The sequence below is a fragment of the Acomys russatus genome, chromosome 25 (assembly GCF_903995435.1).
Source record: "Acomys russatus chromosome 25, mAcoRus1.1, whole genome shotgun sequence".
Classification (NCBI taxonomy): Eukaryota; Metazoa; Chordata; class Mammalia; order Rodentia; family Muridae; genus Acomys; species Acomys russatus.
The window spans coordinates 28,679,186-28,692,841 of NC_067161.1; the positions used below are offsets into that span (position 1 = coordinate 28,679,186).

General features: G+C 40.8%; 1 pseudogene; it reads right to left on the reverse strand.

Moving 5' to 3' along the window:
• Positions 1–8,739: 8,739 nt before the first annotated feature.
• Positions 8,740–8,809, reverse strand: LOC127208908 (uncharacterized; annotated as a pseudogene).
• Positions 8,810–13,656: the final 4,847 nt, after the last annotated feature.

A 13,656-nucleotide genomic window follows, 5' to 3' on the forward strand; every position in this document is an offset into this window, starting at 1 on the left:
CAATAAATACCCAGGTGACTCAAAGAAGCAATAATCAGGGCATACTTCAAAAACCTGTACTCCACTAAATTGGAGAATCTAAAAGAAATGGGCAGTTTTCTCAGTACATACCACCTACCAAAGATCAGATAAGCAATTTAAGCACACCTATAATCCCCAGTGAAATAGAAGCTGTAATTAAAATCTAACAGCAAAAATAAAAAGCCTGGGGCCAGATGGTTTTAGAGCAGATTTCTATCGACTTTCAAAGAAGAGTTAATGCTGATACTCCTCCAATTATTCCACAAGATAGAAACAGAAATAACACTGCCCAATTCATTTTATGAGGCCACAGTTACTTCGACACTCAAACCACTTAAAGACCCTACAAAGAAAGAATGTTAGACCAATTTCCCTTGTGAACATAGATGCAAAAATTCTCAATAAAATACTTAATTTTCAGATTGAATCTAAGAACACATCAAAAAGATCATCTACCAGTATCAAATAGGCTTCATCACAGAGATGTAGGAATGGTTGAACATATGTAGTAATTCAGCATATAAACAAACTGAAAGAAAAAAAATCCACATAATCATCTCAATAGCTACAGCAAAGGTCTGTGACAAAACCCAACACCCCTTCATGATAAAAGTCATGGAGAGATTAGAGATATAAGGGATATAACTCAATACAATAAAGGCAATTCACAGCAAGCCCATAACCAACATCAACTTACATGAGAGAGATTCAAGGCAATTCCATTAAAATCAGCAACAAGACAAGGCTGTCCACTCTCTCAATACCTATTCAATATAGTACTTGAAGTCTTAGCTAGAAGAATAAGGCAAATCAAGAGGATTAAGGAGATACAAATTAGAAAAAAGAGGTCAAAGTATCTTCATTTGTGGATGATATACATAAATAATATGTAAGTGACCCTAAAAATTCTACTGGGAAATTCTCACAGGTGATAAACATTTTTCATCAAAGTAGCTGGATACAAAATTAACTCACAAAAGTCAGTGGCCTTCTTGTATACCAATAACTGAGAAAGAAATCAGGGAAGCAACATCTTTTACAATAGCCTCTGATAATATAAAATATCTTGAGGTAACTCTACCAAGCAAGTGAAAGGCTTATATGATAAAAACTTTAAGACACTGAAGTAAGAAAGTGAAGATGATATCAGATGATGGAAAGATCCCCCCATGCTCATAGATCAGTAGGATTAACATAGTAAAGATGGCCATCCTACCAAAAGCAGTCTACAGATTCAATATAATCCCAATCAGATCCCAATACAGTTCTTTCCAGATCATGAATGGATACTTTTCAGCTTTATATGTAAATATAGAAATCCAAGGACAGGTAAGACAAACCTAATAATAAAAGAAAAGGTGAGACATCACCACCACAGACCTCAAATTGTACCCCATATGTATGATAGTGGCACTTAAATAGACACATTGATCAATGGAATTAATCAAAGACTCAACCATAAGTCCAAACACCTACAGACATCCATTTTTTTTTTAAATAAAGAAGTAAGACATAAACACTGGAACAAAGTTAACATTTTCAACAAATGGTGCTGGTCAAACTGTCTTCCTGCATGTAGAAGAATGAAAATAGATCCATGTCTATCACCCTGCACAAAAGTCAAGTCCAGATGGATCAAAGACTTCAACATAAAATCAGATATACTGAACGTGATAGAAGAGAAAGTGGGGAATTGCTTTTAACTCATTGGCACAGGAAAAGACTTTCTGAATAGAACACCATTAGTACAGGCACTAAGATCAACAATTAATAAATAAGACCTCATAAAACTAAAAAGCTCCCACATAACAAAGGACACTATCGTTCTGGCAAAGGGGTATCCTACAGAATGGAAAACTTGTTTTTCTTTTTTCTTTTTTCTCAATCTAATATTTTAAGGCTAATATCCAAAATATATAAAGGATTTTTTAAAAAAAAAATGTAAACATCAAGACAATAAACCAATTTAAATGTGGTAGGCAGGTCTAAACAGAATTCTCAAAAGAGGAAACTCAAATGGCTGAAGAACACTTGAAATGTTGAGATTTTATACCCATTTTATACCCATTAAAATAGCTAAGATCAACAAAGCAAATGACAGCTCAAGCTAATGAGGATATGAAGTAAGGGGAACACTCATTCATTGTTGGTAGGACTCCAAAATTGTGTATCCAGTGTGGAAATAAGTGTGGTTATTTCTCTCAAGATGCAGTTAATACTCTTGGCCATGTACCCAAAGGACTCTTCATTTTACCAACAGAGGTGACTTTCTCAACCATGTTCATTGCTGCTCTCTTCATAATAGCAAGAAATTGGATACAACCTATATGTTCCTCAGTAAATGAGTAGGTAAATAAAATGTGGTGCATATATACTAGAATATTACTCACATGTTAAGAATAAAATCATGAAAATTACAGGTAAATGGATGGAATTAGAAGAAAACACATTCTGAGTGGAGGTAACCCAGACCCAGAGAGACAAATATAAAAATATCCATGTATATGTGAATATTAGTTGTTAAGTCGATGATAAACAACCACAGAAGTTAGGCATAGATTAAGGGACTACGTAGGTACAGATAGATCTCCCTAGGAAAGAAAAATAGAGAGTTATGAATAGATGTGGGAAACTGGAACAGGAGAATAAAGCGGGGAGGGGGAAGAAGAAGAGGATAGGGAAAGGAATATAAGAAGAGAAAGCTAAAGTTAAGGGCAATTTTGGGGGGTAGTATGCAATACAGTAAAAGCTTCCTAAAATATATATTTATGTGGAGGGGATGTAAATAAAATCCTCAAATAATGGAGGAGATGGAACCAAAACTGGGCATCTCCTGTCACCAAATAATGCTTCTCATGCTGGGAATGGATTACATCTACTTGGGTTTTTGGCCAGGCGGGTCCCTATTGGAATCCTCAAACAACCTAGGCTGTTGGTAAGACTATAGGTTGCTCTTTACAAACTAATGGTGAGGCCCTGTTGTGAAAGACAACACCTACACAACTTATTGAACATGGAAAATTCAAGCTGGTGCCTATATGGATCCTCTACCCTTTGTCTTTGAGGAGAAGCACAAGTACCAAGCTAGCTACAAACCCCTTGGTCTACAATGCTGTCCTGCTTGCAAGATGTGCTAGTGCAATCATGGCACAAAACTGTGGGAGTAACCAACCAATATCTGATTTGACTTAAAGCCCATTCCATAAGATGGAACCTATATCTGACACTGCTTGGGTGACCAAGAACCTGAGGCTACATAGGCTATAGGTCTAGAGTAAAACAAATACTACTGTGCTATTACTAGAATTTGCCAATAAAATGACTCCTAATGGCATTATCAGAGATGCTTCCTCCTGCAGCAGTTGGAAACAAATATAGAGACCCAAAAACTAGACAATATACAGGGAAGGAAAGACACTGGACTCGAAACAGGATGTTGCCACCAAATCACTCCCTTCAGGGCTTAGGGAAACCACAATGAATAAGAAGTGAAAAGAATATAAGACCCAGAGGGGATAGAGGACACCAGGAAAACAAAGCCCTCTAAATCAAGAGGATCGATGCACATATGAACGCAGAGATTGAGGCAGCAGGCACTTGGCCTGCATGGGTCTGCACCAGATGGGGTCCTAGAACCAAAAGTGGACACACCTGCCTCCATACCTATCCCAGAAGCTATTTCCAACTAACGACCACTTGCAAATGATAATTTTGGTTTTTTTTTTCCCTAGGGAGTCTCAGTAGGGACTACTTTTAAGGGTAGGCTGCATGTCCATCAGTAAATGGCCAACAGAAAACAGCAGCATCTTTGGAGGGTCTTGGTTTAACAATGTTGGGTTAGGGCCTTTTCTTTTCTTCAAGTTGTATTTGTTTGTTTGTTTTTCTCTCTTTTTGCCCTGCTTGTCTCCTGCATATATATTATAGCTTCCAGTTTAGTGTTTTTATGTGATTCTTGAGTGTGTGAAAAAGTGGGTCTCTGCATCTATATCTGTTTCTTGGACTCTTTTCCTTTTGTTTGTTTTGTTCTATTCCAATGTGTTAATATTTCCTCTATCTCATTTTATTTTAATTATTCCTTAGAAGATTTTTGTTTTTGGTTTTTTTTTTTTTTTTTTTTTTTTTTTTGGTATTGATTCCTTGTGAGTTTCACACTATACACCCCAGTGCTGCTCATCTCTCCATCCTCTCATATCTTCCCTTTGCACTTGCAACCACCACAAATAAAATACATAACACACACACACACACAAACCCAACAAAGCATAGAAAACCTCTCACAGTGGAAGCTGTAGTTTGTCACAGTGTGTCCCACAGTATATCCCTCTGTTCACACATCTTCACCTGCATTGCACTGCAATGAGTCTTTTGGCTTCTGTGGCACCATCAATGTTGGATCCTCACTGGGACTCCTCCTGGCTATCCTGCTGTTGCCCTGTGTTGTGGAGATTCTGCAGTTTTGGAATAGCAGGGTCTTCCCAAATGTTTGCAGATGATACAGATTTTGGGGTAGGCCAATTCAGAGGCCTAGATCTGGGCTTAGATGGCAGCTTAGCCATTCTTCCCAAAGGCCAGCTTTTCCTTATCGAAACCACTAAAGCAAGTTCTTCAGCACTGCTCAGGCTAGACCATCGAATGCTGTCACTGGCAAGAGGCAGGATAGGCTCTCATGCTCTCACAACCTTGGGCCTGGCTTACAGGCACCCACACCTCCTGAGCCAGCTCCAATGTGCTGCCCAGTCAAGGCGCAGGGTCCAGTCACCCAAGTGGGGCAGCTGTTGAGGGGCGGGGCCAGATCTCCTGCTCTCATACCCTCAGGGCTGGCTCACCTATGCCCTCACCATCAGAGCTAGCTCCACTGTCGTGGCCAGGAGAGGTACAGGGCCCAGCTCTCCTGAGTGATGCAGGTGGCAAGGGGCAGGGACAACTCACCCACTTTCATGATGCCAGGGCCAGCTTTCCCAACTACCACAGGTGGTGAGGGATAAGGGAGGGAAGGCATCACCTCTGCACTGAAGCTACCTATGGCAGCTGAGAGTGGCGGGGCAGCTCTCCTGTGCTCTCATTATTGGGGAAGAGGGGGCTGGCTCACATGTTCCCTTGTCACCAGGGTCATCTTTGATGTGCTGTCCAGATGAGGTACAGGGTCTGCTCTCCCCAGTACTGCAGCTGGTGAGGGGCAGGGCTATTCCTCAAGAGCTCATGACCCTGTGGGCAGCTTTCTTGACTGCTGGAGGTGGCGTGGGTTGGGAGCATCAATTCTGTGTAGTGTCACCGCATGGCAGATGAGTAGTTGGGTCAGCTCTCCCATATTCACATCCTGGGGCTGGCTCACCCACATTCCTGCCAACAAGGTCAGCTCCATTCTGCTACCTGGGCAAGCCACAGGGCCAGCTCTCCCAAGTATTGCAGCTGGTGAGGGACAGGGCTAGCCTCCTGAGTGCAACAAGTGCTGCCACTGGTGAGAGATGGGGCCAGTTCTCCAGAGCACTGCAATCAGTGAGGAGCAAAGCCAATTATGCACAGACCCTAGATATCCAAGTGACTCCTAGTTGGTACCTCACCCAGAGGCATCCTCATGCTCTCTGGTGGTAATATGAGCCCTGGGCATCTATCCCTGCCACTGCATAGCATAGACTCAGACATGGCCCTCAGAGGCAGCTTTGGCTGAGATAGCCCCAGGTGAAAGGGCTTGCCAATCACACTAGGCTACTCCTCTCCACCCTGGAGTCTCCAGTTCCATCTTTCTTCATAACACCCAGGCTGCTCCGTTTCTCTTTTCCTCCCATCTGACCACCACATACTGGCACATTGTTATGGCTCTTGCTGCAGGCTGGCCATACAGTTGGCAGGACCCTGGGTAACGTTCTCCATCTCTGCTGCCTGGGTGTCTATGACCTGCCATTGCTATGTGCTGGAGGGCAGGCCTGTGGGAGGCATGGCAGTCTGGAGGTCTCTGTTTGTCTTCTTCTTTCCGTGCTGCACTGCCTGGATTTTTTATTTTTATTTTTATGTGTCTTGGTCATAAGACAGCTTTGGCCACCAAGTCAGGCATCGATGAACAAAGGACTGCCATCTGCCTTGCTCCTGACTGATATAGGAACACCACCAACAAGGTGGCTCTTTGCCCATTGCCAAGGAAGAGGGAGGCTTTTTGTTTTTTAGTGGAAGACAGAAAGGGGCGGATCCTGATAGGAGGGGAGGTGGGTAGGAACTGGGATGGGTAGAGGAAGGGGAAATGGTAATTAGGATTATCATGAAATAAAAAGGCTAGTTTTCAATTGAAGGGAAAAGTGTTTAATTAATTATGTTTGTATTTTAACTCTTTGCACCTATCCAAGGTTTTTATTTTTAATATTTGTTTTATTTTTGAAATTATAATATAATCCCATCATTTCCCTTTTCCCCTTCCTTCCTTCAAATGCTCTATATGTCTCTCCTTGTTCTCTTTCAAATGTATGACCTTTCTGTTTATTATTTGTTATTATACGTATTATGTATGTACACATAATGTATATGCCTAAATATAACCTTCTAAGTCTATGTTACTTAAATCATGTTTTTAGAGCTAGCCAGAAATATTCCTATATTCCCTTAAATCCTGGCTTCTTTGGTAGCTGGATCTGAGCACATTCATTTGATTCCCCAGCCCTGTGAAAAGCCCAGCCTCCTTGCCCTGCTGCTTTCTCCTTGTTCTCTGTATTTCTCTAAAAGTAATAAGAAAAGACCTGTGGAGAGAGAACGTGGCAAGCATAGGAATTTTCTAAATACGTTTCTATTTTCTTTAGGTCTTCATTCATTGAACTCTGGCTGCCTTAATTGCTATCCAATGAGTATACTTTAAATTTTATTTTATGTAGCTTTTATTGCTTTTAGCAGTTAGTTTACTATTGGGTTTCTTCATTATAGCTAGAAGTAAAAAGTATACAGATTATTGTTTGGTTTTTAATTTTTTTCTGTCTATTTATTCACTCAGAGAATGTGTGTGTGTTTGTTTGTATATATTTACTTGTGTGTGTATGTGTGTGTGTGTGTGTGTGTGTGTGTGTATAGGTCAGAGGACAAATTTTAGGAGTCAGTTCTCTCCTTTCACCATGTAGGTTCCCTGGATTAAACTGAGCTCATCAGCCTGGATGGCAAGAGCCTTTTTCCTGAAGAGCCATCTTGCTGGCCCTCGTTTGTTTATAATTAAAAACAAAAACAAAAACAAAAACTTGACTACAAGTAAATCTTTCCTCATCTATGTGGTGACCTTTCAGACACCCTTTTTTCATTCATAGAGGCCTACCCAGCCTTTTACTCTAAGTTAAATAATTGAACTGTTTTCAATTCATGTGATATGATCTCTATGTGACATGACAGAACCAATTGCCATTCTAGTTTACATTTTGAATTTTCCCTTTAAGTACAATGCACACACATAATCCACCCCTGGTTTTTTAATCAAATGGGGTTACTTATAAGCCCCCTGATTCTCACATTAATTATTTGCCCAGTAACAAGTAGATTTACTCTAACCTTTGATGGCATGGCACAATTATTGCCTAGTTTGATGGGAGTAATTTTTAAATGAAAACAGCTGGATTATGGTAGGAATATAGAGGAAGTTTGGTGCTATGGCTGCTTCTACAGTTTGTGTATGGAGTGTCTTCTGACGAGATGCCTAGCTGGGATAAATCCTTAATGTTGTTACTGGTTCAGGGAAATCTTTGGTATACATTTTCTTTACAGATCCTTGCTTAGTTTTCCAAATCCATTAAGAACCATAGAACACACGTGTGCACGCGCACACACACACACACACAAACACACACCTCAAGGAAGGTATACATGTGGAGTTAAATCTTTCCTCCTTTTTGCTACCCTGTTCTTCTTGGATGAACAAAGGGGAAAGAAAGATGTTCCTGGCAGGATTGAATTTAACTTCATGAATGCCACTGGGACAGAAATGCATTCTCCTCCCTGTCCTGAATGACTCTTTATCAGGATTTCACTTGGTTTCTTTCTGTTTTATAGTAGAAAATTAATAATCGTTTCGGATGCAATCTCAAGCCAAGGTCGGCAGCTGCCTCTGTGCACTTGTTTGAAATGCCGGTTTTCTTCCTCTCATCTCCTACTCCTCTGAATCCTGTTATCAGTGCCTGCACATTTTTGGTAACTGATTGTCATTACATTGTAAGGATGCTGCCTGGATGATTACTCCTCAACCACAGATGTCAGCCAGCTGACACATACTAGGAGACAACAAAGGACGTTCCTGATGGGGGTGGGGAGGGGCGATGGGCCAGGGGAAATTTCCATGTGTGTGATATTTATAGTCAAGTAGATTTTGTTTCTGAAAATTCTCTGAGCTTACTACGTCAAGCCAAAAAAATGGAGTCTCAGGCAGGGGAGAAAGACAGGTCACTTTGAAGATGGACATTAGGGTGAAAGATAGGGCGGATGGTCTTGATTTTGCTTTTGTATGCAACAGCTAGTGAAGACATGAAGTTGGGGTAGATAGAATCTGGGAGCAGAGCTAGAGGAGGGGGAAAACAAGGTCAAAATATATTGTAAGAAAAACTTTAATTAAAAAAAAAATAGCAGGGTCTGCTTTCTATTCCCAGCTTTCTTTGGTTGTGGAGAGGGACAGAATTATAAAATGAGCAAGGTCACAGTGACTTTATTTCCTGAGGTGTTAGAGACTAGCTTTGTGGAGAGAGTTTTTAAGAAGTCATTAGATGCGCAGGGGCCATGCTAATCTTCTCTGTATCGTTCCAATTTTAGTATATGTGCTGTGGTCCATATACACTATGGAATACTACTCAGCTATTAAAAACAAGGAATTCCTGAAATTTGTGGATAAATGGATTGAGCTAGAAATGATCATAATGAGTGAGTTAACCCAGAAGCAGAAAGAATCAAATGGTATATACTCACTTATATCTGCATACTAGCCTAAGGGAATGTCCCACGAAAGCCTTCACTTACCAGGAAACTGGGACAGAGGGGGAAGGCATCCTATTGGGACTCTAAATGAGAGACGCATGGGAGAATAGCAAAATAAAAGGATCCAGAGGGTCCTAGAAATCTACAAGTAGAACAATATGATAGGCAGATTTGGGCCCAGGGGTCCCGCTCAAACTAAGGCACCAGCCAAGGACAATACAGGAGGTAAACTTTAAACCCCTTCCCAGATCTAGCCAATGGTCAGAATATTCTCCACAGTTGAGTGGAGAGTGTGATATGACTTTCTCACGTACTATGGTGCCTCACATTTGACCATGTCCCCTGGAGGGGGAGACCTGGTGGCACTCAGAGGAAGGACAGCAGGTAGCCAAGAAGAGACTTGATACCCTATGAGCATACACAGGGGGAGGAAATCCCCCTCAGGAACAGTCATGGGGGAGGGGAATAATGGAAAAATAGGGTGGGGGGAGGAATGGGAGGATACAAGGGATGGGATAACCATTGAGATGTAACAAGAATAAGTTAATAAAAAAAAAAACCTTGAAAAAAAATAAGTCATTAGATGCATATATCTTAATGGTGTCTTTCTCTTTCTACCTCTCTCCCCTGCACAGAGGCAGAGCTCAGGCATTTCTGCCTTATTGATCACATGCAAAGGAAATGCCTTGAAGAAATTGTATGTGGGTATATATATATATACACATATATGTATATATATATACATACACACACACACATATATACATATATATATGTATATTGTCTATGCAGAGCAACAGAGCTTATTGCACGCTGAGTATATGATCTCACGTGGTAAAATTTTGCATCAAGATTGATAAGCCTCAGTGATTAAACCCCAGAGGCAGCACAGGCACCCTGTCTTAATCTTTATTTTACTTGCTCAAAAATGCAGGGCGCATCTGCTGGTACGTGCTCAGAAAAGCAAAAGAACCAGTCTTACTTTCTACTAAAGGGTCGACAAAGCCATACAGAGCACATGGTGTGCACAGTTAGAGGTGGCATGATCTGTAGGACAATAGTGCCACCTTCTCCCCTTACCTGAAACCCTGGGTACTAAGCACTGAGCATCTGGAGTTTTGCTTTACATTTATAAGCTATTCTATGAGTTTATAATTAATGCAGTGTGTGTGTGTGTGTGTGTGTGTGTGTGTGTGTGTGTGTACAGGCATGTGTGCATATACATGTGGAGGCTAGATGCCCATGTTGGGTATTTTTCTCAATTCTTCTCTACTTTAAGTTTTAATAAAGGGACTCTCATCGAATCTTGGGCTCACTGGTTTACCTAGACTGGCTGGGCAGCAGGCCACAGGAATTCCCCTGTCTGTGTTTGTTGCCCCGATGCTAGGATTCCTGGCACATGTGGGTTCTGGGATAACAAACTCAGGTGCTCAGGCTTGCTCAGTACACACTTTACCTAGTAGGTTATCTCACCAGCCCAGTCAGGGAGTCTTTTTGGGGTGAGCTATTTTTTTCTTGTATAATTAGATAGTTCAGTTTACACCTGAGAAAAATAGTTTAAGTATATAAACAAAGAACCTAAACCAATGAAATAGAAAAACCAATGGCTTAAAAAGGATTTGAGTAAAGTGTGTGCTTTAAGAAAACTTATTATAGTTTATATGGTTTTATGTGTCTTTACATAAAATTGTATGTAACATGCAACAAACAACGTAAATCAACTAATTAGTTGGTTAATTTGAAAAATCAAGACATCCCCCATTCACTCCACTCCTATTCCTCTCCCATACCACCCACCATCTTTCCCAACTTCATTTTTGTTTGTTTGTTTGTTTTTGTTTTCCCTACTGAATACACTCAGCACCATCAGTAAAGTGTAGGTCAATCTACTGAAGTATGGCTAGCCTTTCAGTTGCCAATACCATTTCAGCTAGGGGGCGGGGCTTCGTGAGTGGCTTCCTGCTCTGCGCTGGGATTTTCTCTGGCTTGATCTTGTGTATCCTGTAGCAACCACTGTGAGGTTATAGGTGCAACTGTCCTGTAGTATGCGACTGCCCGGTTGTGATTGTTTCCTTGTAGTCCTCCACTGTCTCCGGCTCTTATAATTGTTCTGATCCTTCATCCTTGATGTTCCCCGAGGCTTAGGTGCAGGGGGCTTGATATAGATGTCTCATTTACAGCGGAGCACTGGCAGTTTCTTATTGTTGAACAGTTGTGAGTCTCGGCTGTTTTCTTCCTCAGACCAAATGCCTCCATAAATCAGCAACAGAGCAAGGAAGGGGATCCTGCACCACTGCCATGCATTTAGGCTTAAAGGAACTCTTATATAGTAACCCGAGAAATAAGAGAGTTTGAAAGCATGGGGAAGAGTTCTATCGGTCACTTGGCACCATGTTCCCACTTGTTCACCAATCAAATCCTAAGAAGCCCAAAGATGTTACTTTTAATCCTGTATTCCAATCAGAATATTATTGAATTATTCTCAATCCCATCAGTATTCTGGTCATCTGATTAGTCTACCTATCAACTCAGGAATTTATATGACTAGTTTGGTTCTATAAAATAATATCTGTATTTTTATAGAAAGTTCCAGAGAGTCCCCTCAAATGTCTGGCAACAAAGACCTGGTTGCTTCCATGATTGGTGTGTTAAGAAATAGCTTAATGATTTTTAATGGTGTTTAGAAAGAAATCTTACCAACCTACCCCTCAGGTTTCCAGTAAGGTGGCTATAGCACTCTTCTCCTGTCTTTATAAGTTTATTCTTCTGAGAAATGCTTGCCAGAGAGCAAATGATATTACTTTTCATTTTAAGACTCGTCAACTCTCCAACACAAAATCATAAAAGCACATTTTTATGTTGAGACTGAATTTATCTCTTCAAAGTCCTTACCATGCTGTGTCCACCAATCCTAAAGTATTATATGGATTTGTCCCCAATCCAGATCAATGTCCCCACATTGAAAAACTTGCTTGAAAGTACATTTCTGTCATAAAATCATGTCCACTTTGCTATTCCTCAGGTTAAAAAAAAATCACTTAATGGTTAATTATTTTTAAAAAGCAAGCATTTTCAGATATGGTAATTAAGTACAGAATAGGGTGATGCTAATACAGATAGTTTTTTTTTTTTTAATCCTAGGCTGGAAATGTAACATAGGTCAGTGATAAAGCTCATATCTTTCACAGGTAAGGCCCTAGGTTCAATTCCCTTCACTGGGAAAAAAAATCTCAAAGAATAAAAAGATACTAAGTATGTCCTTGAGACTTATAAAAGCTGAAATGTTTGTAGCAGAACACTGAAATTAGAAAATAAGATGCTGTTGATTGTCAAGTGGTGGCGAGAAAGGGGAGAAAGGGGAACAGTCCTCCATTTCTGCTGGGGATGCAAAGTTGTACAACCACTTTGGAAATCAATCTGGAGCTTTTTTAGAAAATTGAAAATAGTACTACCCGAAGACCCAGCTATAACACTCCCGGGCATATACCCAAAAGGTGCCCAACCATATTACAAGGACATTTGCTCAACTATGTTCATAGCAGCTTTATTCATAATAACCAGAATCTGGAAACAGCCTAGATGTCCCTCAACTGAAGAATGGATAAAGAAACTCTGGTACATTTACACAGTGGAATACTGTTCAGCTATCAAAAACAAGGACATCCTGAAATTTGCAAGCTATTCCTCAGTTTTAAGGATGTGAAAGTTCTGCCTGTCTTGTGATCTTTCTGTTCTAATGAGAAACAGAGCAGCTTTATCTTAGGTTTGGGCAGTGCTTTCCCTTTCCAGGCCCTTGATTCTATGTTAATGTCTTCTCTGCTTTAAATGTAAATGAAAGTCATATGGATCACTTAGGACTTCTGTAAAGGAGCCTCAAACCAACAGCCAAGCTCCTGGTCTGAAGCCCTCAGAGCAATGGAAGCATACAAAGCACAAATGAGAGCATAAGATAGACATTATCAGGTAGTTTTGAGGGAAGACAGTAATTCCATCCAAGTGCCTCAAAAGGCTTCTTAGAGATCATGTTTGGCCTTTGCACTAACGTGAGTAACATGCCGAGAGAAGTCTGTAGGAAAAACAGTTAACATTGAGGATACAATATAAAGGAGAGAAGATGAGTGTGTTTCTCAAAGACATAGCTGATCTCTGCTGGAGTAGTGAGAAATGAGTCTAGAAAAGTGGATGGGGAGGGAAACATTGCATACTTGGGAGTGCCAGGAGTGAATCCTAGATTCATGAGCAGCAAGCATGCCTTGAAGATGGTGACTCCAGCCAACTACTCCTCTCCCTACCCTTCTCTTCCTTTTCCCTTCCTCAGATTATCTCTTTCTTTCCCTTCCTTTCTCTTTGTTCTTCTTCTTTTACTAACCTGTGACCAACCCCCTTTCTCCTCTGCCCCTGCATCTAATCTCCACCCCACTTCCTCTCACCTCTTTGGTTTTCAAAAGCCCACCTCCTCTGCTCCACTTTTCTTTTGTATTCACTCTCGCATTCTGTCTCTTTCTATCTGTTTTCTCTCTCTCTCTCATTCTTTTCTCCTCCTCTTCTTTACTTCCTTCCTGCCTTCGCTTCTTCTTCTTTTTTCCCTGTATATACTCCTAAGAAGATATGCTTGGGTGTTTTGCCTGTGCATCGTGTCTGTGCCTGGTGTCCATGGAATCCAGAAGAGAGTGTTGGGTCTCCTGGAACTAGAATTGTCAGTTTCTTTGT